We start from the raw sequence: 21,803 nt of genomic DNA, 5'->3' as shown, positions 1-21,803 counted from the left end.
CATCCTCCCTAAGATGGCCAACTCGAAGAGACACAAGGCGTCCCTTCTATAGACCTAGAAGGTATTACCCACCTGCCTCTTCAGCACGTCAGTACCGTCCATCATAAAGAGGACGTCCACGTCAGCCAAAACAACAAAAAACCCAGCCACCACCCCAAACTGGACCAGCAGCGGGCTTTTGAACTGAATCAAGAGAACAGAAGCCTTTTTCTCAACCCTATACCCTCCCTACCAGTAGGAGGTCAACTTCATTATTTCAAACACCAATGGAGTCTCATCACAAAAGACCAATGGGTATTAGCTATACTAAATCGGGGATATCGCCTAAAATTCAAAATAATACCCCCGCATTCTCCACCCATTCCAATTTGGACAAACATGGTCATCACACCTCAACTCCAAGTAGAACTCTCTACTTTGCTGACTGCCAGGGCCATCGAACCAGTGCCCTGGTCTCAACAAGGCATGGGGTTCTATTCCCGATATTTCCTAATTCCAAAGAAAACGGACGGCCTTCGCCCTATCTTAGACCTCCGAAATCTCAACAGATTTCTACACAAAGAAAAGTTTTGAATGATATCTCTGGGAACCATCCTTCCTTTGCTTCAACGGGAAGATTGGCTCTGTTCTCTGGATCTTCAAGATGCTTATGCACACATACCAATTTCTACAGAACATCGCAAGAACCTACGATTCGTCGTGGGAAAGAATCATTACCAGTATCGAGTCCTACCATTCGGACTGGCCTCTGCTCCTCGAGTATTCACAAAATGCCTAGCAGTGGTTGCCACATATCTAAGAAAAAACAGCATTCATGTTTTTCCATACCTAGACGATTGGCTGATCAGAAGTCCATCCAGGCAGGGAGCTCTCTCTGCCTTGAAAACCACAATAACACTATTGCACTCCCTGGGATTTCTCATCAATTATCCAAAATCCCACATCGAGCCGTCTCAACTCCTTACATTCATCGGAGCAGACCTCGACACCACAGTGGCTAAAGCTTCTCTTCCAAGCGACCGCGCCGACAACCTGGCACGCTTGATGAACATCATAATTCACCACCAGTTCGCAGCCGCTCATCAAATTCTGGTGCTCCTAGGACACATCGCCTCGACAGTACATGTTACACCTATGGCAAAGCTAGCCATGAGAAGAACTCAATGGACTTTGAAATCTCAATGGCTACAAGCTCTCCAACCACTGTCGTACACAGTTCAAATCATCGACCAGTTACCTCTATCGCTCCACTGGTGGACAAATCAATCAGCACTACAAGCTGGCCTCCCATTCCAACAGGCAAATCCGCAAGTCATCCTGACCACAGATGCCTCCAACCTTGGATGGGGAGCTCACGTCAACAACCTTCAAACACAAGGGACGTGGATGACGCTCGAAAAGCAGTGTCAGATAAACTTCTTGAAACTTCGAGCGATACGATATGCCCTTTATGCCTTCAAAGACTGCCTCTCAAACAAGACTGTGCTGATACAAACAGACAACACAGTAGCAATGTGGTACATAAACAAACAAGGAGACACAGGCTCTTATCTGCTATGCCAGGAAGCAGTACAGATTTGGGCTTGGGCTCTATAGAATTCCATACATGAACAACTTATCTGGCGGGCATAAAAAACATCCTAGCGGACGATCTTAGTCGACATTTCAATCCCCACGAATGGTCGCTGAACCCACGTGTAGCGAGCAAAATCTTTCAACGCTGGGGTCGCCCAACCATAGACCTCTTTGCATCCAAACTGAACTACAAAGTAGAAAGGTTCTGCTCCCTCCACAGACGTCGACAAACAATCCCCAGGGACGCCTTTGCTCGCCCCTGGAATACAGGTCTTCTATATGCGTATCCTCCAATCCCGCTCATAGCGAAAACACTCGTGAAGCTACAACAGGACAGAGGGACAATGATCCTCATAGCCCCGTACTGGCCTCGACAAGTATGGTTTCCCATACTCCTTGACCTCTCGATCTCACAACCAATCCGTCTGGGCACAGAGCCCACTCTTATAACTCAGAATCAGGGCAAGTTGCGTCATCCCAACTTGACAACCTTGCCCTAACAGCTTGGATGTTGAAAGCTTAGTTCTGCAACCACTTAATCTTTCAACACAAGTCTCTCAAGTTCTAGTAGCTTCACGAAAGCCTTCCACACGTAAATCCTACCACTTTAAGTGGACTAGATTTACAAAATGGTGCACACAAAAAGGTATAAACCCTTTCTCCTGCCCCACTTCTTCTTTACTAGATTACCTATACCACCTGTCGGATTCTGGTCTCCAAACATCCTCTGTAAGGGTACACTTAAGTGCCATAGCGGCATACCACAAGGGAATAGGGGATGCGCCAATAACAGTACAACCCCTAGTAAGTCGGTTCATGAGAGGCTTACTTCATCTTAAACCTCCCATTCGACCACCGGTCACTGAATGGGACCTGAATTTAGTACTAACAAGGCTCAAGCGCTCACCGTTCGAGCCTCTACATTCCTGTGATGAAAAATTCCTTACATGGAAAGTGCTTTTCTTAGTGGCCATTACGTCGGCTAGAAGGGTCAGTGAGTTGCAAGCTCTAGTCACATACTCTCACCCTACACAAGGTTCCTGCATGACAGAGTAGTCCTTCACACTCACCCCAAATTCCTACCAAAAGTGGTAACAGACTTTCATATCAATCAGTCAATAGTTTGCCAACTTTCTTTCCAAGACCTCACTCTCACCAGGGAGAGAGAGTCTTACACACCTTAGACTGTAAACGTGCACTAGCTTTTTACCTGAACCGCACGGTGGTCCATAGGAAATCCACCCAACTCTTTGTTTCTTTCGACAAAAATAAACCAGGAGTTGCAGTAGGAAAACAGACTCTCTCCAACTGGCTAGCAGACTGTATCGAATTCTGTTATGACAAAGCAAAAATTCCTCGCCAGGGGCGAGTAAAAGCACACTCAGTAAGGGCTATGTCTACATCAGTAGCACACTATCGTTCAGTGCCTTTTCTTGACATATGCAAAGCTGCAACATGGAGTTCCTTTCACACCTTTGCAACTCATTATTGTTTGGACAAAGAAGGTCGACAAGATTCAGCCTTTGGACAATCTGTCTTAAAGAACTTATTTCCAGTATAACACCAACTCCTCCTACATCCATCCTGCTGTGATTTCAGGCTGCCTCATTTTTTCCAGAAGTACACCAGTTGTTGTGCTTGTTGCACAAGTTGTATGCTGTTGGTATCATGCAAGAATGACTCAGCCTGTAGCTTGCTAATCACCCATATGTGAGGACTATCATCCTGCTTGTCCTGGGATAAATCAAAATTGCTTACCTTGTAATAGGTGTTATCCCAGGACAGCAGGATGTAGTCCTCGCAGAACCCACCCACCACCCTGCGGAGTTGGGACCCGATACGTTTTATTATTTTATTTTTTTTAGCTCACGCATATTGCTACAAATGAGACTGAAGGGAGACCCCTGTGGCTGAGCATATCATGGCATAATGGGCATGCTCAGTAGGCTTAGAGGGCCAGCCAAAAGTTTCTAGAAACTTTTGACAGAAGTTTTCCGTACCAGGGCTCCATCTGATGATGTCACCCATATGTGAGGACTACATCCTGCTGTCCTAGGATAACACCTATTACCAGGTAAGCAATTTTGCTATCCTTGTTTGAAAGCTTTGACATGATGGCTATGGTACCTCAACAAGTTATTTTTATCTGTAGATCTCTTAACTGTAGAAATGATGTCACATTCCTGAACCATTATCCGGACATCTAAATATAATATGCTTTCAATTCCATATTGATATGTAAACTGTAAATGTTTATCCAGGGAATTAATCCAATCAAATATTTATGAAGTTCAGTCGCAGACCATAACAAAAAAACATCGTCGATATATCAGTACCACTGAACAATGTGCCTTCACCAATCAGAAGGGTATATATATTTTTGTTCGAAATCTGCTACATATAAATTAGCCACTGATGAAGCAAGAGAGGAGCCCATCAGAATCCTATGATCCTGATGATAAAAACAATCCTTAAACATAAAATAATTGTTGAACAAGATCAACTCTGTCAGTGCTATCAAAAATGACCCCGCTATTTGACTCGGACCTCTGATTTCTGAATTTATTAGACACTATATCCAAAGCTGCTTGTTGTGGAATTATGAGCAAATTGCAAAATGCGTTTTCGCTTGGTAGGTGATGAGATCCCACTAACATTTAAAGAAATACAATTATAATATCAGTCATGAGAAACAACCATCACAAGGCAAAGTACACCAGGAGAAACAAGATTATAGATAATGGAAAATAGCTGTCTATTAGTCAAGGCCCTGCTATGAAGCAGGACATCCCAGCTAATATAAATGAATTATCAACAGTGTCAAAAAGGAGAAATATGCTGCAGTGTGAACCAGGAATTAATATGCCATTTTTAAACCCCACAGAGCATCCCCCAAGTAGCCCAATAATCACCTTAGAAACCCAGTACAAACCCCCACCCCAACTAACCTTAAACAGTTGGTCAGTTAAATCCAATTCCCTTTGCAGCACTAAATGAGTCTGCAAGAAAACCGGCCCAAGACCCCTCAGATGGGACTACCATCGGGACCCAAGGGGAGGACCAGAACCTCCCAATTCCTAAAACAAATCCTATTATATATTACAACCCCTAAACCGCTCAAGAAATCCCACCCTATGTGGAAACAGAGTTGAGAAGACGAGCCCCCCAAATTGAAATTTCATATCTTCTCCCTCTCTCACCCTGCTGAAAACCAAACAGCTTCTCCCCAAAGACTTCCACCAGAATGACACCAAAATAAAAAAAGATAATGCACTTCCAGATGCCAAAACAAAACCCAGCCCCGAGCAAATTTAACTAGGTCACTCAGCCTAGATTTGCACAGCCATACTGCATTTTTCATATCTTGGCCCTCTGCCCCTGCCACAGTATAGCAAAAAAGAGCATGTGGAAAAGGCATTTATTTAACACATAGTGAGCAACAGATCTAAGGATACATAAGCCAAAGAAAAGAATAAGAGAAAGATGCCCAGTTGTGGAGAAAATGTAAAATGAAGAGTCATGCTCCAGATCACAACTTCAAGGAGTACAGGCACCAGAAAGAGAGTATTCATGGCATTAGCAAAAAGAGATAGTAAAAATAAATAACCACAGCCAACACTTGGCCAAAAGAAGGCAAAGAAACTGAGATGCAAAATCAAAGTGCTTGATAGTGGAGTGACCATGATAATGAGTTTAATCACGAGGATCCAGCACCAAACCAAAAATCAAAAAAAGGACAAAAAGAAAACACTGTATCTAACATGCTCGGGTAGAAAAAAGGATGTCTGTACCGAATGAGTTAATCCTGGCCCTTGCAGTGTCTGTAATTAGTCTTCAGCTTTTCAGCCATGAGACCCACAACGAAACCTGTAGGCCCAAAGGAATCTTCAGCGCGTTGTTGCTGGCCTGCCATTTTTGCAGCTGTATGTCCATGTCTTTAACCTTATCAAAAATGACAGCTTTACCTTGTGCCATAACATGCAGTCGAGCCGGGTAAAGCATAGAATATCGGAGATCGCATTTTTGCAGTTCTCTCTTAACAGCCAAGAAATTCTGCTGCTTTTTCTGCAAGTCAGCAGAAAAATCAAGAAAAATCATGACTCGATTGCCCTGAAAGGTAAAGTCTTGCATCACTTGAGCAGCATTAAGGATTTTTTCTTATCTGGGTAATGATACAATTTTATGATTACTGCTCTCGGGTGGCCACCCTGTGACAGCATGGGCACAAGTGCTCTGTGGGCTCTGTCTATTTTAATATGCCCCTTATCACATGGTAAGTTCATCATATCTGGGAGCCATTTTGAAAATAATTGCTCGGTATCAGCGCCCTCCGCTCTTTCAGGGATCCCCAGTAGGCAAATGTTACATCTCTGCGATCTATTCTCGAGATCATCAAGCTTATCTTGCATACCAGTAACACTTTGTTCTAATTTTTCAATTTTTGCACTAACCGACGTGGAAGCCATCTCAAGATCTGCTGCTTTGCTCTCCATGTACTTAATGCGGTTTATTGTCTTGTAAAGTCTGCACAAGATTAACAACTTTTTCAACAATGATGCCCAATCTCTTATCTAACTTTTGTGAGATTTTTTCCACAAACATTTGCAACAGTTGTTGCAGATCGGGCAACAACCAACATCAACATCCACCGCCTCCTTGGAAGCAGAGTCATTACCTGGGCAGATTTACTCACAGGTTTATTTTTCCATTTTTTTATTGTGGTCAGCCCCCATGGAGAGCAAAGTTCATCTACCAGATTCCTTCATCTGCACCATATCAAAAATAAAGATGCTGAAGAGAGCTCAGCCAGTCAGCAGCTCCCTAGGCTAGAACATAACCTGGTCTCTCACCTCACATCTATTTCATATTTCTTATCTGCTGAAAGGTTCCTGTTGGTAAAAGGGTCACTAAATGTTAGCTCCTTGTCTCCCCAATGTGTGATGTTGGCAATGGTGAAGCAGACAAAATGTTTCCCTCTGTAGAAGCCACACACATCTCTGACACTTGAAGGAGATAAGACCTAAGTGATAACTTACAGTTGTGATGTATTTTGCCTATTACAGCAAGGACCTTCAAAGGAGCTAGCTATAGAATGGTGACCCAATTAAACAGGAGCTTAACTGAGGCAGCTGTAAGAGTAGAGGTGTGGAAGATAGAGGTTAGAGGAAATGGCTGCCTGCCTACCTATATGCAACTCAGTATGAGAGTGAGTGCAGTAGGCTATGCTGAAAGGGACTTAGGTATAAATTGGTACATAGAATGCAAAAGAAAAAGCCATACACAAAAGTTAAATAACATTTTTTTAAGAAAAATAAAATCTTTTTAAAGTGTTGAACATTTTTTTTTAAAGTGGGTAGTGATGGTAACAACTATAGGGAGATAAAAAAAACCCCAGGAACCTCAGGAGGACATATCCTAATAGGCCTGGGGGCTGTGGTTGTCATCTTATGCCTACCAGCTCAAGAACCACTGTGTAGCCCTTGTAAGCCTGTCTGAGTTGCACCACTACATCCATCAGTGTCATGATGTCTGCACACACCTCGCAGACATCTTCCTCCATCACCTGGGCAGTTGCCACCACAGCCACAAGATACTGGGCCTCTGGCTCGGAGCCACAGCTCCAGCTGCAGAGCTAACCTCATTAGCCATGGGGAGCTGGCCAGATTCAAGGTGAGGCTGCCCAGTGAGGAGCTCATCTCCCTCTTACAGCAATGGCTGGCCACCATCAGGACTTGTGTCCTAAGGTCCCTGAGGAAAAAGGAGTGGGAGAGGGAGGCTGTTCAGAATACAGCTCAGGGCTGCCAGCTGGGGGCAAGGAGGGTTAGAGTATCTGGCTGCTGTGCCACTGCAGGGTGTGGTGGTACTGGCTGCTGTCCACCTGCACTGAGTGCCACATCTATGATTATCTTCCAGTTGGTGAGAAGTTGTATATATATGCTTGATGAAAGAGCTTCTGGCTCTGAGTCTGATCTCTAGAAGCTAAAGTGTCAGACCAGGAGGAACTGAGACAGACAGGAGGCCTTCAGAGACAAAGTAGTCAAGTTCCCAACTCCATTCTGGCAACCCCTGTGCTGCCTTGGAGGAGCAAGGTTACCTGGAAGAAGAGCATCACCTTGATGTATCAGTAAGTGATGCTGTAGCTAGGACCTGCTATTCAAGTAATGCATTATCCTCTCACACCGAGGATGTGTCTCCAAGAACTTGTACCCAGGAGGGAAGCGTTAAGACCGCTATCATAGTTGATGATTCAGTCATTGGGAATGTATGTAGCTGGTTGATTGGTGGATATGAGAATTGTTTGGTAATTTGCCTGCCTGGAGCAAAGGTGACAGATCTCATGCAACATTTATTTTTATTTTTTTTATTTATTTATACATTTTCCAAAAACATTTCAAGAAAATCACTTGAATTGCAAACAAAGAGACAAAAAGGGAAATACATACTCATTAAAGAAAAAACAAGGAGAAATGAAAATAATAATATTGTCTCTTATAATCCAAGTCCTCTATAGCAGGATCCAAGTCCACAACCTCAGGAAACTTTCTTTCCAATCATTACAGGAAAAGAACTAGCAATAATATAGGGACCATAACCATATAAACAGACTCATTGCTAGAATCTTACACTCTATCAGGAGCAATAGGAGAAGAGCTTAAGACAGATGGCACTTTGTCACTCAAAAAGAGGAAATTTGTGAAGATACAAAACAGATATGAAACATTCTGGTTTTTAATAATACATTTGCAGGGGAACTTGAGAAGAAAAAACACACCCAGCTCTAATACTCTGGGCATTAACAATAAGAACTGCCTCCTCTTCCTTTGAGTCTGTCCAGCCAAATCCGGATAAATACAAACTTTGAGATTCAGAAAAGTGTCTGTATGATGATGAAAGAACATCTTTAATATCAATTCTCTGTCAGACTCCAAGAGAAAAGAAACAATAAGTATAGCTGGCGTAATCAAATCCTTCTGGGTAGTTTCCAATATGTTGGTAAGATCCAACTGAGTTGACTCAATGGTAGTGAGAACCTGGATCCTCTTTTTGATCAGGAGGACCCTTTTAAAACAGTGGAATATAGTATACTCTTGAAACAAGAGGAAAAGCTTGCTCAAGAATTTTAAGGACTTCAATCAAATATTTCTTCCACATATCTTTGGGAGTAATTAAGGGGTCTTTGGGGAAATTGATTTTCCAGTTGTTCCAGTCTGTTGGAAATAAACTGGTTTTCCTTAAGCATAGTTGATTTCTGATAAATTCCTAATATCCTTTTTAAGAGTCTCAAAGAAGTTTTTATTCATGGTAACTCCATTTTCAACAGATTTCAAACTATTGTCCAAAATACCCAGAGAGCTACCTACAGGTTTTATTTGGTTAGATATGCTATTATTAAAGGTTTGTATCGCATTTCACATAACATCTAAAGTGATTGAGTCAGGTCTTACCAGTTCCATCATCTCTATAGAAAGTAGATCAAATGCTTTTCCTACCATTTGCCGAGAAGCAATGCTCCCAGCAATGTCTCCAGTTTCCCCAAAGGTTTCAAGCAGCACAGAGGCATTCCCTGGAGAGCTCCCAGTTTCAAAATGCAGGCCGACGCCCTCCTCAGCTTCAAGTGACTCCGTTCCATGGAGCGGGTCCAATGATCTTACTTTGGCGGGATTAGCCAGGGCGGTCCGTTCTTCCAGGGAAAGAGATGTTTAGAGCTCTGGGACAATGTTGGGTTCATCTTCCTCCTGATCATTCTCCAGCAAACTGACTGCCGGAATCAAGGCAACTCGCTGCACATGAGCGACCATCGGGCCCGAAACTTGAGTCGTTGGGTAAATAAGCAAAGCCTCTCACTCTCTGGCCCACTGCGTCCTACCAGAGTAAGGCATTTCCAGGTAAATTCAGAAACCTGATGGAAGCAGACTCAAGCATGTCCTGCTAGGTCCGCCATCTTGGATTCCCGCTCATGCATCATTTAGATAAGATTTTAGATAGTGTTGGAGAAGAGCCGACTGTATTAGTATATGTGGGTACCAGCAACATAAGGTGTGGGAGGGAGGTTCTGGAAGCCAAATTTAGGATCTTAGGTAGAACGTTAAAATTTCAGGGTAGCATTCTCAGAAATGCTTTCTGTTTCATGCACAGGACCACAAAAGCAGGCTGAGCTCTGGAGTCTCAATGTACGATGGTGCAGGGAAGAGGGCTTTAGATATGTTAGAAACTGGGGAACAGTCTGGGAAAGGGGGAGCTTATTGTGAAAGGATGGATTCCACCTTAACCAGGATGGAACCAGGCTGCTGGTGTTAATGTTTAAAGGGAGATAGAGCATCTTTTAAACTAGAACATGGAGAAAATGGACAATTGCTCAGCAGTGCATGATTTGTATCTTCAAAAGATATTAAGAAAACAGAGAAGTTAGAGCATCCTGACAGAGAGATTCCAGTAAAGGCCTGAGTAGTCCAGATGTTTAAAAAAAAAGAGCAGGTTGAGTAAAAAAGATTCAAAATAATCACCATTAATTGCAAGCAAGTTTATATATACTAACAATAAACATACCTTGAAATATCTGTAATCAAATGCCAGAAGTCTAAAACATAAAATGGGAGAGTTAGAATGTACAGCACTGCAATGAGTGGTAGAAACCTCAGAGACTTGGTGGCAGAAGGGTAACTAATGGGACAATGTGATACCGGAGTACAAATGGTATCACAATGATAAGTGGATCAAACTGGGGGGAGAGGGGTGGTGGCTATATATTAGGGATGGAATAGAATCAATCAGGGTGAAGATAGAATTTTTATGAATAGGAATTCCATTTATGATGGGGAAGAATATAGTGGTGGGGGTATATTACCATCTGCCTGCCCAGAAAGAACAGATGGACAATGAAATGTTAACAGAAAATAGGGACACTAACAAATTTGGCAGCACAGTAATAGGAGATTTCATTTACTTCAGTATTGATTGGGTAAATGTCAAATCAGGACAAGCTAGGGAGATCATGTTTCTACATAAAATAAATGACTGCTTCATGGAGCAGCTGGTCCAGGAGCTGATGAGAGGAGGAGTTATTTTAGACCTGATTCTTAGTGGAATGCAGATTTGATGTGGGAGGTAACAATAGTGGGGCCACTTGGCAACAACAATCATAATGTGATCAAATATGACTTAATAACTATTAACTATTCCTGATGCCTTTCAACTAGCTTGATCACTCCATTCTTATACTTCACTTTCAATGCATATCCAGCATAGTTCTCTGCTTCAACAGCAGGGGAAAAGAAAAACTGTTACTTCACACATCCAGCAGAGCTCTCTGCTTAAACGGCAGGGGAGAAGAAAAAAGGGTTCGCACTCACAAAGCGGGGAGTAGCTGGCTTGTTATGGCGGTTACTACCCCAAACCAAATGTACCTGATACTTCACTCTCGACGCATATCCAGCATGGCTCTCTACTTCAACGGCATGGGAGAAAGACTGATACATCACGAATTTCCAGCATAGCTCTCTGCTTCAAACGGCAGGGGGAAAAGAAAAACTGATACTTCACGCATATCCAGCATAACTTCAACGGCAGGGGAGAAGAAAAAAGGATTCACACTCACAAAGCGGGGAGTAGCTGGCTTGTCACGGCGGTTACTACCCCAAACCAAATGTGCCTGATACTTCACTTTCGATGCATATCCAGCATAGCTCTCTGCTTCAACGGCAGGGGAGAAGAAAAAAACTGATACCTCACGCATATCCAGCATAGCTCCCTGCTTCAACGGCAGGGGAGAAGATAAACAACCAATAAGGGCTGTATAACATAATCTGGGTAAAAACAAATAAGCATGGGTGTAGCTTGCTTATTGCGGCGGTTACTACTCCTACTACCTCTAACTAATCAAGCTAGATATTTCACTTGGATGCAGCTCCTCCACCGCTCTCTACATTAATGGCGGGGGTGGAAGGGAATTAGAACCAAGAGCTAAGAGAAACAGATAAGTATGGGAGAAGAAATGAGGGAAGCTTGCTGGGCAGACTGGATGGGCCATTTGGTCTTCTTCTGCCGTCATTTCTATGTTTCTATATTAAGGAAAACTACTGCTCTAACATTTAACTTTCAAAAGGGAGATTTTGATAAAATGAGGAAAACAGAAAAACCAAAAAGAGCAACTGCAAAGGTTAAGAGATTACTTCAGGTGTGGACATTGTTTAAAAATCCATTTTAGATGCCTAGATCAGTTACATTCCATTCATTAATAAAGGTGGGAGGAAGGCCAAATGACCCCTGACATGGTTGAAAGGTGAGGTGAAAGAAGCAATTATAGCCAAAAGAATTTCTTTCAAAAAATGGATAAAAGATCCAAATGAAGATGCTAGGAAAAAGCATAAACACTGGCAAGTTAGAAACAAAACATGAATAAGACAGACATAAAAAAATTTGAAAATAAGATTACCGTAGAGGCAAAAACTCTTCATAAAAGTTTTTCAAATACATCCAAAGAAGGAAGCCTGTGCAGGATTAAAGTTGAACCACTAGGTGGCCTGAGGTAAAAGGGGTACATAGAGAAGAGAAGGCCATAGCGGCAAGACTAAATTAATATTCAGCTTGGTATTTACAAAGAAGAATGTTGGAGTGTTACCCAGGCTGGAAATGGCATTTAATGTGGATAATTTAGAGGAACTGAAACAAATCATGGTGAACCTGGAAGATATATAAGGACATTCATTTTCAGTTTTTGTTTTAGTTTTCCTTGGAATTTCTATGTTACAACAAAAAATCAGTGGAAAAAATTCCTTTCTACTGATTTATCTCCTTTTGTTAAAAGTCATTTTTCCACCAATTTGTTTGTTACAGTGTTGAAATTCCCAGGAAAAATAAAATAAAAACTCAAAATGAAGGTCCCTAAAGATATAATAGGGCAAATTGACAAAAAAGAGTAGCAGATCACCTGGACCAGGTGGTATGTACCCCAGTTTCTGAAAGCACTCAAAAATGAAATTGTAGACCTATTATTAATAATTTGTAACTTATTAAAATCATATATTATATGTGAACATTGGATGGTGGCCAATGTAATCCTAATCTTTATAAAGGACTCTGGGGCGATCTGGGAAACTATTGGTGGTGCCGAGAAAAATCATAGAGACTATTCTAAAGAAAAAAATTGCAAAACATATAGATAGACATGGTTTATTGGGACACAGCCAACGTGGATTTACCCAAGGGAAGTTCTGCCTCACCAATCTGCTATATTGAGGGGTATTGTTTTGAAGGGATTAATAAACATCTGGATAATGGTGAACCGGTAGATGTATTTGGGTTTTATTTTATTTATTGGGATTTCTGACAAAATCTCTAAGGAAAGACAGTTGAGAAATTAAAAAGTTATGGGATAGGAGGCAATGTCTTATTATGGATTGCAAACTGGTTAAAAGACAGGAAATAGAGAGTTGGACTAAGTAGTCAGTTTTCTCAGTGAAGGAAGGTAAATATTAGACTAGTTTATTTTTAAAATTTGTATAAATAATCTGAAAAAGGGAGCAACTACTCTAAGGTGATCCCCTTTCCAACCTCCTTTCTACATCGTCAACATCAGAATCTTCATTTCCTTTTCTTTGAATCCTAGTACACTCTTTGCTAATTTATGCAACCGAAGAATTTGCTGTATTTAACAGCCTCACATGTATATAATCCTTTCCTCCCTGACCCTCCCTCTATTTCTCCATCTAATTAAGTTTATTCCTCCCCTCTACTCTCGTCCTACAGTTTTCCCTCGTTCCTATATTAAGTTGTACTTTTATAGCTATTCCCTGTTTTTATTATCTATATAATCTTTTCTGTTACTGCATTTAACTGTTTTATGTATCCTTTTTTCTATTGTTAACATACTGTTTTATGTTCAACGCATTTGCGTATTTTTCGTTCTCTGTACACCGACGTGATATCTCTGATGAGCAGCGGTATATAAATACCAATAAATAAATAAATAAATTTGCAGATGGCACAAAATTATTCTAAGCTGTTAAATCACAAGTGGATTGTGAGAAATTGCAGTAGAACCTTAACGAGACTGGGAAACTGGGCATCCAAGTTTCAGATGAAATTTAATGTGGACAAGTGCAAAGTGATGTACATAGGGAAAAGTAGTTCAAACTGTGGTTACATAATGGAGTCACCATCTAGAAAAAGGATCTAGGTGTTCTCCCAGGACAAGCAGGATGGTAGTCCTCACATGTGGGTGACGTCACTGGACGGAGCCCTATCACGGAAAACTATTCTGTCAAAGTTTCTAGAACTTTTGACTGGCACACTGAGCATGTCCAGCATGCCATAATCCCTGTAGCCACAGGGGTCTCCCTTCAATCTCTTTTTTTCTACGCTGCAGTTTGCCTCGCGGTTAGGAGCTCTGTGAGAGCTCTCACAAACATTTTCCTCACAGAAAAAAACTTGAAGATTACTTCTTTAAAAAAGTTCCCTCATAGGGGTCTCCCATTGTGATACTGTTTTCATTGCTCGGTGAGTAAAGAATCACCGTCTCCGGTCGGTTCCTGCCCACCTCTTTTTTCGGTATCCACAGGCCATCAACCATTTTTGGGCCTCATCCTCTGCCATCATGGCAACAGGTTTCTGAAAATGTCCGGAGTGCTCTCATACCATGTCCATTACTGTCCCACATGATGTCTGTGTGCTGTGCCTCGGCTCATCACACAACGTTTCTCACTGCCCAAGTTGTACCTGTTATGGTTAAGCGGTGTTTAGGTGGATTCTTGGGTACTGTGGCAGATGACCATGCCCACGGGGAGGAGCCCCATGAGGCGCCACAGTACTGGGTTAAATGCAGGCGCACAAACACAGAGTTTAATTCTTTTATTAAACAGCTTGTGGTGTACCTCCAGAGGTGGCAGTAATGTGGTAGTCTGGAAGTAGAAGTCTCAGGACCCTCGGCAGAGGGGACTGTTCTCACCCCATTTGTATAGAGGAATTCCGGTGTAGGATTTCCAGCAAGGCAGTACTGTGGATGAGATAGACTGAGAGTTAGATTACTCACTAGATGGTCGCTGTTGGTATGCGATTCTACCATGTTGAAGAAGTTGGTAGCGGCACCGAGGCAGGGAGAGCAGACCCTCGAAGAGCGAGTACCTGATCCCTGTAAGGCACCTGAAATAAAGCAGAGGGCCCCCGAGGAGTGGATACCCAGGTTAGCAATACTCCGAAACGCAGAGGGAGAGCTTCCAGCGGCAGCACGGAAGTGGCAGAGTAGCTTAGACAGGACGGATCCAGGTCTTTGCTAACTCAGCGAGCTAGCAATTGAATACAGGCTACATACCCGGATGGCGTGACATCAGTAGAGGGGAACGCCCCCGAGGTTCACGCCAGTGCTTGAATAAAGACATGGGTGGTGTACGCACCCTAGTAGGCCCTTGAGAGGAGCATGGCGGGAGGCAGCACCATAGCCGTTCCAGGGACGCCGGAGAGGTCGGCTTGAAGATGGGGTGGCAGCCATTTTCCCTAGGGGTGCTGGAGTAGCCGTGAACAAGGTGAGGCAAACGGGGCGAAGCCGTCTAGCACCGATGGACGCAACAGTATCCAGTTGACTCCGAAGGGTAGGCGGCTTGCCTTGACAAGATGGAGACCCTGTTTAAATTGGAATTCGCTTCCCCCAGATATACGCCAGGAACAATGCCATCTCTCCTTCAGAAAGAAACTGAAAACCTGGCTGTTCACACAAGCTTACCGTTGAAGGAACCTTTATCAACCAACATTGACTCTCACCCTCCGACCTCTTCCCTAACTCCTCCCCCCCTCCCCGTCTCAATCCCTGCCCTGCCACCACCACCCCTCCCCCCCCCCCCCGCTTACCTCTCCATGTTTCCTCCTTCCACAAGATATATTATGTTAATAATCGCCTAAGATAAATCTACAGCCGAGCTCAATCAATCTGTTTATGTCTCGCTACTCTAAGAACATAAGAAAATGCCATACTGGATCAGACCAAGGGTCCATCAAGCCCAGCATCCTGTTTCCAACAGTGGCCAATCCAGGCCACAAGAACCTGGCAAGTACCCAAAAACTAAGTCTATTCCATGTAACCATTGACTATTTTATCACTCTCCAGTTATCGTTTAAAATTCTTTCCTGTCTTCCAGCTCCCATGTTTCCGCTCCCTGTTTAATGTAACTTTACCTTCTATATAGTTGTTAATTGGTTTCCCCCTGTTCTATTGTAAACCGATACGATAAGACCTCGTCTTGAGTATCGGTATAAAAGAATTTAAATAAATAATTAAAATCAAGCTGTCTCCATCGACGTCCACTCAATTGTCACCGGCAGGAGCATGGAAGAAACTGGTCATCAAACCTCGCCGGGAGCACCAGGGCAGCGATGACCGCCCGTCACAGACTCCATCTAGGGCATCTGTACCATCTTCCTTGGTGCTGGAGAAAGACCAGACAGCACCGAGGGAAACACCAACACCGGCACCAACGCGAGTCTACTCCTGGTGCCTGCACTGACACCACATCGGCCTCTATGGCTATCGAGCAAATTGCAAAGAGGACATGGGTAGAGGAGCCTTTAACCCCCTCTCTACCCAAGAAACCAAGGCGATCTCCACTGATATCGGTGCCAGGTACTGAGTCCCCACAAGTTCCTGTGGAGGTGCCAGTAGCACTTAGCCTGCTTCCCCATGTAGCTGTGATATCTACACCAGCTTTCAGGGAGGAACTGGACGGTTTCATCCGCCAGGCAGTGCTCGATGCTCTCCGAGACTTACAGCCATAGATGCCGGCTCTCATACCGACACCAGAGCCATCGATATTTACACCGTTGCTAACACAATTGGATACCCTTATCGATGCCCTTCCGACACAACCCAGGCCATCGATGCCAAAGCAACCGGTAAAGTCTCTGAAACACCCGATTCCCATTCCGGGGTCCTCAGAAGATGAAGGCATGGACTTCAGTCCCCTTTCAACACCAATTCCACCGATGCCGGAACCGATGCTTAGTCCATCAGGGCTCTCGGGACCGAGAGGCCCCCATTTCCCCTTGTTGCCTTCAGTGCCACCGAAATCCAAGTCGGTGCCACTGCATCTTCCATCGAGGCCATCGAAGGATCCATCGGCGCCAAAACATCCTACAGTACCAACCTTCTTCCCTCCCTCAGGATCTCGACTAGAGACACTTTCTAACACATGGGAAGATGTTGACACCGACATCTCCATGGAGGACATCTTATCAGAACCATCTCCTCCAGAAGAAAGGAAAAAATCTCCCCCAGAAGACCTCTCCTTTGCTAATTTTGTAAAGGAGATGTCAGATACAATCCCCTTTGACCTAATTACAGAGGAGGACACATGCCATAAACATTGGAAGTTCTCCAATGTGTTGGTGCTCCGAAAGAAGTTATGGCTATCCCTGTCCACGAAGTGCTAGTGAATCTCCAGCATCGTCTCTGGAAGCATCCTTGTACTGTCCAGCCAGTGAATAAGAGGACAGATGCAACTTATCTGGTCCAACATATTCCTGGATTCCAAAAGTCACAACTCCCCCCATCACTCAGTGGTAGTTGAGTCCACACAGAAGAAGGTGAGAAGACTGCACCCTCACTCTTCACCACCTCCTAGCAAAGACCAAACGTTCCTTGATATTTTGGGTCACAAGATGTTTCAAGGCTCTATGCTAGTGTCATGCATAGCTGCATACCAACTTTACATGACACAGTGCCAAAGGAATCTCTGGAATAGCCAACTCTCTTCCCCAACAACAGCAAGATAGTCTCAACGCCATACTACAGAAAGGCCTTGAGGCTGGGAAACGTGAGGTTCGTGCTGCTTACGACTCCTTTGAAACAGCTTCTTGCTTGTCGGCGACGGGCATCAGCACCAGGAGATGGGCCTGGCTGAAAGCATCTGACTTGAGACCTGAAGTTCAAGACAAACTTGGTGATTTGCCATGTACCGATGAAAACCTATTCAGAGACAAGATGCAGTGGCTCAACTAAAAGACCATAATGAGAGCCTGCGGCAATTATCCACAGTTACTACCGAGGCCCCTTCCTCTGCAAGAAGATCCATGAGAAGGGACCCTAGAAAACCATGTTATCGCCCACGCAGATACTACCCACCTACATCTCGCGTGAGGCCAACCAGGCCGTCTCAGAGAGCACATCCTAGACAGCCCAAGACATCCAGGCCTCAGCCACCACCTCAAAAGGCCAAGCCTCTGAATTTTGAAACCTATCCAGAGAACAGCAGCCGATCCACAAATCCAGACCCAGATTTGCCAGTAGGAGGTCGAATTCACCACTTCATAACCAATTGGCTCAACATTACCACAGACCTATAGGTTATATCCATCATAACCCAGGGATACCATCTAAACTTCCTCATGGTACCCCCGGATTCACCACCCAATCCACTGTGGATGCAAAAAGATCACACGACCCTTCTAGAGTCAGAACTCTCCATCATTCTGGACGCCAAGGCTGTGGAAGCCGTTCCCTGGCAACAGCAAGGCAGAGGATTCTACTTCTGCTATTTTCTCATTCCAAAGAAATCAAGCGGCCTCTGCCCCATCCTAGACCTCCACAATCTCAACAAATTTCTACAAAAAGAAAAATTCAGGATGGTGTCCCTGAGCACCATGCTACCTCTTCTGCAAAAAGGAAATTGGCTCTGTTCTCTGGATCTTCAGGACACTTACGCTCACATTTCAATATCCCCCACATCACTGCAAATACCTGCGTTTCCTAGTGGGGCATCAACATTATCAGTACCGGGTTCTGCCTTTCGGACTTGCCTCGGCACCTCGTGTATTTACAGAGTGCCTAGGAGTGGCTGCTGCCCATCTACGCAAGAAAAGCATACACGTGTTTCCTTACCTGGATGGCTGGCTGATCAAAAGCCGTTCCAAGCAAGGAGCTCTCAACGCTCTCAATCTCACTATCAATCTGCTACGCTCATTGGGATGTCTCATCAACTACCAAAAATTTCACCAGGCTCCATCTCACCTCCTGACTTTCATCGGAGCAGATTTGGACACCACAGAAGCCAGAGCCTTCCTGCCCAATGGCCGCACAGACACGCACTCCAAACTAGCTGTATCTCTGCGCACAAAGAACACAGCCTCAGCCCATCAATTCCTAACATTGCTAGGGCACATGGCTTCTACGGTTTACATCACTCCTTTGGCCAGGCTGGCCATGAGAATAACTCAATGGACTTTGAAATCTCAATGGCTCCAAGCCAATCAACCGCTTTCATCTCAGATTCAAATAACCCACCAGTTACGTTTATCTCTTCTATGGTGGCTGAACAAGAACAACTTGCTTAACAGGTCTACCCTTCCGGCAACCAATTCCACAAGTGACTTTAACCACAGATGCATCCAACTTGGGTTGGGGAGCTCGTGAACAATCTTCAAACCTAAGGTACTTGGACACAGCTCGAAGCAACATTTCAGATCAACTTCCTAGAGCTTCGAGCTATACGTTATGCTCTCTATGCGTTCAAGGACTGCCTTTCACACAAGACTGTTCTCAAACAAACGGACAACACAGTTGCAATGTGGTACTTGAGCAAGCAGGGCGGCACAGGCTCTTATCTCCTCTGCCAAGAAGCCGCGCAGATCTGGGCTTGGGCCCTTGCACATGCCATGTATCTCCGGGCCACTTATCTTGCAGGCATACAAAATGTCATAGCAGATCGCCTCAGTCGACAGTTCCATCCCCACGAGTGGTCTCTGGATCCTGTAGTAACGACCAGAATCTTCCAACGCTGGGGCCAACCAGCACTAGACCTCTTTGCAAATGAACTGAATCACAAAGTGGACAGATTCTGCTCCTTGCACAGGCAACAAAACAAGCTAGCCATGGACGCCTTGCTTGCCCCTGGAACACAGGCCTCCTTTACACATATCCCCCGATACCTCTGATAGCCAAAACTCTCATGAAGCTACAACAGGACAAAGGGTCAATGATACTCATAGCCCCTTACTGGCCTCGACAATTGTAGTTTCCCATGCTTCTCGACCTCTCGATCAGAGAACCCATTCGCCTGGGCACAGTGCCCACTCTCATAACTTAGAACCAAGGCATGTTAACGCCATCCGAACCTTCAGACCCTATCCCTCACAGCCTGGATGTTGAAAGCTTGATTCTCCAACCGCTCAACCTTTCAATTGATGTCTCTCAAGTGCTTGTAGCCTCAGGAAAGCCTTCCACACAAAAATCCAATCATTCTAAGTGGAATAGATTTACCATATGGTGCATGCAAAAAGGTATCGACCCTTTTTCCTGCCCCATGCCATCTCTATTAGACTATCTCTGGCACCTTTCAGACTCTGGTCTCCAGACTTCTTCGGTGAGGGTATACCTGAGTGCCATCTCAGCATACCACAAAGGAGTTGGGGATGCCCCGGTAACAGCCTTGTCATTGGGGTTTATGAGGTCCTTTTACAACATAAGCCCCCCTCTATGGCCACCAGTTACCGAATGGGACTTAAACATAGTGCTTACAAGACTCATACACTCCCCGTTTGAGCCTTTGCACTCCTGCGATGTTAAATTTCTTACATGGAAAGTTCTTTTCCTATTAGCCATTACATCTGCTCGAAGGGTTAGTGAGTTACAAACACTTGTCACATACTCACCCTATACCAGGTTCCTACATAACCGAGTGGTCCTACGGACTCACCCTAAATTCCTTCCCAAGGTGGTTACTGACTTCCACTTAAATCAGTCTGTAGTCTTGCCCACCTTTTTCCCAAGGCCCCACTCTCACCAGGGCGAGAGGGTTTTACATACCTTGGACTGTAAACGTGCACTTGCATTTTACCTACACCGCACTGCAGTCCATAGGAAATCCACCCAACTCTTTATTTCCTTTGATAAAAATAAACTAAGAGTTGCAGTGGGCAAACAAACTCTCTCCAATTTGCTAGCGGACTATATTGAATTCTGCTTTAACAAAGCAGGCCTTCCTCTCCAGGGACGAGTGAAGGCACACTCAGTAAGAGCCATGGCAACCTCAGTAGCACACTATCGTTCAGTACCAATTGCTGAGATTTGTAAAGCTGCAACATGGAGCTCTTTTCACACATTTGCAGGACATTACTGCCTGGACAAGGAAGGACGCCAAGACTCTGCCTTTGGCCAATCTGTCTTGAAGAACTTATTTCCAGTATAATCCCAACTCCTTTCTCATCCAATCTACTGTGGTTTTCAGGCTGCCTCATTTTTCCCAACAGCACGCCAGTTGTTGTGCCTGTTGCACAAGTTGTACGCTGTTGGTCCAAACAAACATGAGTCAGCCTGTAGCTTTCTAATCACTCACTTGTGAGGACTACCATCCTGCTTGTCCTGGGAGAAAGCAGAGTTGCTTACCTGTAACAGGTGTTCTCCCAGGACAGCAGGATGTAGTCCTCATGAAACCCACCTGCCACCCTGCGGAATTAGGTCCGAAACGTTTTATTATTTTATTTTTCGCTCGCACCTTTTGCTACAAACGAGACTGAAGGGAGACCCCTGTGGCTACAGGGATTATGGCTTGCTGGGCATGCTCAATGTGCCAGTCAAAAGTTCTAGAAGCTTTGACAGAAAAGTTTACAGTGATAGGGCTCCATCCAGTGACATCACCCACATGTGAGGACTACATCCTGCTGTTCTGGGAGAACACCTGTTACAGGTAAGCAACTCTGCTTTATTGTCAACAATGCATTAAAATCCTCTGCTCGTGTTTCGTGGCAGTCAAAAAAGCAAAACACAATGTTCACAATTATTAGGAAAGAAATAGAGAATAAAACAGAATATCATAATACTTCTGTATCTTTCAATGGTGTGACTACATGTGGAGTACTGTGTACAGTTCTGGTTTCCACATTTCAAAAAAGGTACAGTGGAACTGGAAAAGATTCAGAGAAGGGCAACCAAAATGATAAAAGGAATGGAACAGTTCCATTATGAGGAATGGCTAAAGAGAATAAGGCTCTTCATCTTGGAGAAAAGACGGCTGAGAGTAAATATGATAGAGGTCCATAAAATCATGAATTGAGTGGAATGGGTAAATGTGAATAAGTTGTTGTCTCTTTCAAAAAATAAAGACTAGGATATACTCCTTCACTCAGTGCACAATTAAGCTCTGAAATGCATTGCTGGAGGATACAGTAAAAGCTGTTAATGTAGCTGACTTTAAGAAAAGATTTTAAGTTCCTGGAGGAAAAGTCCATAAATCATCATTTACCAGGTAGAG

General features: G+C 44.0%; 1 protein-coding gene across 11 annotated transcripts in view; it reads left to right on the top strand.

The window, feature by feature from the left end:
- The window catches only part of PIP4P2 (phosphatidylinositol-4,5-bisphosphate 4-phosphatase 2), a 569,842-nt gene that overhangs the window by 489,662 nt on the left and 58,377 nt on the right, over positions 1-21,803 (top strand). The gene's annotated exons all lie outside the window — the stretch shown is intronic.

Source organism: Rhinatrema bivittatum, chromosome 2 (assembly GCF_901001135.1).
Source record: "Rhinatrema bivittatum chromosome 2, aRhiBiv1.1, whole genome shotgun sequence".
In the NCBI taxonomy this organism is placed as follows: Eukaryota; Metazoa; Chordata; class Amphibia; order Gymnophiona; family Rhinatrematidae; genus Rhinatrema; species Rhinatrema bivittatum.
The sequence above is the reverse complement of the archived record's forward strand: the minus strand, read 5'-3'. Positions and strand labels throughout refer to the sequence as shown.